Genomic DNA, 5,752 nt, shown 5'->3' with positions numbered 1-5,752 from the left:
CGGATTGCAGATGGCGGAAGTGTCGGAGGATGATGCGTTGAATCCGGAGGCTGGTGGGGTGGTACGTGAGGACGAGGGGGATTCTTTTTTGGTTGTTATTGTGGGGACGGGGTGTGAGGGATGAGTTGCGGGAAATGCGGGAGACACAGTCGAGGGCGTTCTCGACCACTGAGGGGGGGAGGTTGCGGTCCTTGAAAAACGAGGACATCTGAGATGTACGGGAGTGGAATGCCTCATCCTGGGAGCAGATGCGGCGGAGGCGAAGGAATTGGGAATAGGGGATGGCATTTTTGCAGGAAAGTGGGTGGGATGAGGTGTACTCTAGGTAGCTGTGGGAGTCAGTGGGCTTGAAATGGATATCGGTTTCTCGGTAGTTGCCCGAGATGGAGACAGAGAGGTCCAGGAAGGTGAGAGAGTTGTTAGAGATGGTCCAGGTGAACTTAAGGTTGGGGTGGAAGGTGTTGGTGAAGTGGATGAACTGTTCGAGCTCCTCGTGGGAGCACGAGGCGGCGCCAATACAGTCATCAATGTAACGGAGGAAGAGGTGGGTTTATCTCAGATTCTCCAGCATCTGCAGTTCCTACTATCTCAGATGTAAGGGGATACTCACAGAAAAATCTATTGTCCAAATATTATGGATGTACCAAATGAATTCATTGTCTAAGCACCTGACACAAAGTTTCTTGCCAACTCCGTGAAAAGAAATGTTTTGAAAAAAAAACTTTCACATAAACTTTATTGAATTAAAGCACTGCTTGTGGTAAATTAGATATATTCTTTTCTATAATAATAGCAGCCTTATAATAAAAGGTATTATTCTGCTATTTAAATAGATCTCTGCATTGGATACCCTTTCCTTTAAGCCAAAAAGTCTAATTGCTCTAAGTAAATTCAGTTTAAGGTCAGCAGAGTTTAATACTATTTGCTATACGCAATAACTGACCTCTGAAGCTGGATTCTGGGATTCTGCTCTGCTGCTTGCCCAGTTGATTTTCAATGTTTGAGAGGCATTGAGACAGTCACATGAACAAACAGAGAGTAGGGGGATACAGACCATATGCAGGCAGACAGGACTGGTTTAGAATGGCATCATGCTCTCACAGACACAGTGGGCCAAAGGTCCTGGGCCTGTGATGTACTATTCTATGTTCTATGTAACAGTATATCCCTGTTCTTGTATTCTGGTCCTCTCAAACCCTCTTGAAATGAATGCTAACATTGCATTTGCCTTCCTAACTGCCAATGGAATCTGCATGTTAAACTTAAGAGAATCCTGAACACAAGCTCCTTTCTGAAGCCTTTCCCCATTTAGAAACTAGTCTATATCTCTATCCTTCCTACCAAAGGACATAACCTCATACTTTCCCACATTGTATTCCATCTGCTATTTCTTTGCCCACTGTCTTAGCCTGTCCAAGTCCTTCTGCAGCCTTCCTGCCTCTTCAACGCTACCTGTCCCTCTACCTATCTTTATGTCATCTGCAAACTTAGCAACAATGCTCTCAGTTTCTTCATCCAGATTATTAGTGTATAAAGTGAAAGGTTATGACCCCAATGCAGATCCCTGAGGAAATCCAATAATCACCAGCTGCCATCCTGAAAAAGACCACTTTATCCCACTCTCTGCCTTCTGCCAGTCAGCCAACCCTCTATCCATGCCAGTATCTCACCCCTAAAACCAAGGCTTCTTGTCTTATTTATTAGCCTACTGTGTGGCACCTTATCAGAAGCGCTCTGGAAGTCCAAATATATCACATCCATTGGCTCTCCTTTGTCTAACTTACTCGTTACCTCCTCAAAGAATTCTAACAGATTTGTCAGGCATGACCTCCCTTGACCAAGCTGTGAAGACTCAGGCCGATTTTACCGTGCACTTCCAAGTACTCTGCAATTTCATCCTTAATAATAGACACTAAAATCTTACCAATGACCGAGGCCAGGCTAATCGGCCTATAACCTCCCTTCTTCTGTCTCTCTCCCTCTTAAACAGGGATGTTACATTAGCCATTTTCCAGTCCTCTAGGACCCTCAGTGATACCAGTATTCTTGAAAGAACACAAGCTCAGATTGTTTTGTAAACTACGTGGATTTAAGTACAACACCCTGAGTCCTGCACTGACTGCCCCTTCTCATATTTGTCCCCTTATCTACTGTACCTGAAATTAGATTCCTGACCCTTTTCACACTCTCTATCCCATTACTTGTTCTAGAAACATTAATAACCTCTCCTGAGCTCTTCATTTCTTTAACATTTTTCATCAATTTCCACGCAACTGAATCTACCCCTGCAAAGTCTAGTTTAAAACCCTCTCCACAGGCCTGGTTATGCAAATTGCTAGGACTCTGGTCCCAGCATGATTCAAGGGGAGCCCGTCCTATTGGAGCAGCTCCCTCTTTTCCCGATACTGTTGCCAATGTTCCATGAATTCAAACCCATTTCTCCCACACTAATCTTTGAGTCATGTGTTTACCTCTTTAACCTTGTTGCCCCATGCCAATTTGCTTATGGCTCAGGTAGTAATCTGGATATTATACATTTTTGGTTCTGCTTTTTAATTTTAGCCCCAAGATGCTCATATTCCCTCAGTAGAACCTCTTTCCTCTTTCTACCTATATCGTTGGTACTTACACAAACCACGACAACTGGATCTTTCCCCTCCCACTCCAACTTCCTCTGCAGCTCAGATATCCTGAATGAAAACAGAAATAGTCGGAAAAACTCAGCACGTCTGGCAGCATCTGTGGAGAGGAATCAGAGTTAATGTTTCAGGTCTAGTGACCCTTCTTCAGCTATCCTGAACCCAGGCACAGGACAGGAAACACAGCTTTAGGGACTCTCGATCGTGGTCACTGAGACCATCATCTATTCCCCTGACTGTACCACGGTGCTCTGGTCAGATTGCTCATCCTCCCTACAGCCCCCACTCTCATCCACACAGGGAGCAAGAACCTCAAACAAGCTCATGAGCTAAGGCTCCTTCAGCACTATCTCCTGGATCCCTCTACTTGCCTCACTTGTAGTCATACCCTCGTTAATAAATCTTCTCCCCATAATCCTACACTTACTCTAATTCTGCAATTCTAACATTGCACAAGCCTCCCACCAAGGCTAAAGGTCTATCACTCTCAGTATTGCATGCAGCATCCTCACTGAACAGCTCTCACATATACCAACTCCCCCCAAATTATTTCCTGCCTTCTATGCTGCTACTCATTCCATGGGAATACCTCACCACTTCTTCTGCACCTGCACTGGCATTTACATTGCACTCAATTCCTCCTTTTGACAGGGGTGTAGTAATTTTAAAACAAACACTCCTCCCAGAGTGTATTTCTCCTCTCATGAAAGCTATAATCAGCTCCCTTCACAGTTTTTACCCACTCTGTGTTGCAGCATAATGGCTCTGAATCCCTTGAAGTCTCCGACTTTCCCCAGCACAGCATGGACTGACCCCCCCAGCACCACCAACATGTCCCCCCACCAACCCCCAATAACTCCTTTGATGTTTATTCCCTAAATACTCACAAATGACCTGGCCAACCTCCTGTCCTGAAATCAGACGATGTTCTTGACAGAGTGAGGTTGCACTTCCTATCTGACCATAGTCACCCTTCACTCAACTAAAAACCTCACCCCTTAGACTTTCAGACATGGATACATGGTTGAAGCACAGGCAGAGTGCTGCCACACAAGCTGCTGACACATGCTGTAGGCTTGACATTGACGTAACATGTTACCATTCAGAAACACGAGAGCCCTCTTTACTGTGCAGTCAAGCTGGCAAGCATGACAAGCTTCATTTAGACGAGGCAACTGCCATCCTTACCTGGTCTGGCCTACATGTGACTCCAGACCCACAGCAATGTGGTAGACTCTTGACTGCTCTCTGGGCAATTAGGAATTAATAAAATTGTGAGTTGTATATACCATGTTGCCTTATTGGAGCTGTGAGAGAGAAGTTCAGACAAATTGGCACAGCCTGTTTGCATGTTCAGGGTAATTCTGCCCAAAGACAATCTCTTGATTAGCTTTTCAATTGGCACCAGATGTTGTCGTTTCGGGAGAGCTCACACAATAACATGCCACTTGACTGGGCTGTGGGCAGGTAGGCTACAGCCTTGTTGACAAAACAGCAAAAACATCTCCCTTTCTCTCACTTCCGCGATAAATAAAAAAGCCCCAAAAACTGGCTAGTCTCGCCCACCTTTCCTCTGTAAGCTGCTCTCTCTCTATCTCTCTCTCTCTCTCTGTAAATTGCTTGTTGGGAGGAACAGAGACTCTGAAAGGGTGAATTCTCAACCAGTGAATGAAATACTGAGAATCGGTGTACTCATAAACTCATGACATCGGCAAAGAGTCGGAAGGAGTTAAAGTATTTCTGACTGGTGCCATGTAGATGGTGGACAGACTTTGGAGAGTCAGCTGGTACGTTGTTCACTGCAGGATTCCTAGTCTCTAGCCTGTACTTATAGACGCAGTATTTATATGGCTAGTCCATTCAGTTTCTAGTTAATGCTAACCGCCAGGATATTGATAGTGCAAAATTCAACAATTGTAATACAAATTAATGCAAGGGGTGGTGATTAAATTCTCTCTTCTTGGAGATGGTCATTACCTGGCCTGTGGTGTTTATGTTATTTGCCACTTGTGCGCTCAAGACTAGATGTCATTCAGATTCTGCTGCATTTGAACATGGAGAGTTTCAGTATCTGAAGAATCATGAATGGTGCTAAATTCCCAAAGTGCAAGCAAACTTCAGCCTCTTTGCATTGGTACAATTGACTTCCCAAATCTTGATCTCTGAATTCTCCCTGAAAACAACAGCAGAAGTCTTATTTATTTCAGATCTTGAAAACATGGGTTTTTATGGCTGTAGCATGTCTAAACAATAGATACAACCTTTCACTTTTGATGGCTCTTATTTGTTCTTATTTGTCTATCTGTAGGTGTCCAGCTACCTTCAATCAATTCAGTTTTCACTTTCAAGAGTAACTTTTCCTGCCTTTTAAAATCCATTCTTCCTGATTTAGCCCATCTTTCTTTTTATTTCTAATGTTGTATTCTTTTTAATGGGATTTTGCCTTTCAACTTGGCTTCTTAGTAACTAAATGAATTTCCTTAGGGTAGTTAACATTAATTTATACACTAAACGACATGAGAATTGAGAAGGTTACATTGATCATCAATTCTCCTGTTCTGAAACCACCCTGGGTTTTATTGCTTTAGAAGCGTTCAGCCAAGGGCAACACAGACAATGCCTTTCCCATGATGCCCAGCAGGGAGATAGCTCGACATTTGCTGCCATTTCTGAGGTCGCTCTTGCTCTTGTACAGGTTCACAATTTTGCTTCATATATTTCCTGAAGCATAGACTCTCCCTGCAGTGGAGACAAGCAAAGCTGCAGGAATGCCTGAGTCAGTGCTTGATGAAATCGGATGGTATAGATTCATCTCCTGGAATTTTGCCAATGGCAAACAGTTCAATAGCTTTGCTAAGCTCCTCCACTCCAGGTTCACTATCCAGCTCTACCATCACAGACAAACCTTCTATGGTATCTGGACTTTCCTCAATAAATGAGTTCTCCTGAGAGCACAACTCAATTCCAGCCATTTCTTCAACTGCTTGTTGCAGTCAGCAATGATTTGTCCTGAGATAATAGAAACTGCAGATGCTGGAGAATCCGAGACAACAAGGTGCAGAGCTGGATGAACACAGCAGGCCAAGCAGCATCATAGGAGTAAAAAGGCTGAC

This window comes from Rhincodon typus, chromosome 1, assembly GCF_021869965.1.
Source record: "Rhincodon typus isolate 14 chromosome 1, sRhiTyp1.1, whole genome shotgun sequence".
Lineage (NCBI taxonomy): Eukaryota > Metazoa > Chordata > Chondrichthyes > Orectolobiformes > Rhincodontidae > Rhincodon > Rhincodon typus.
Note: the sequence above shows the minus strand (reverse complement) of the source record.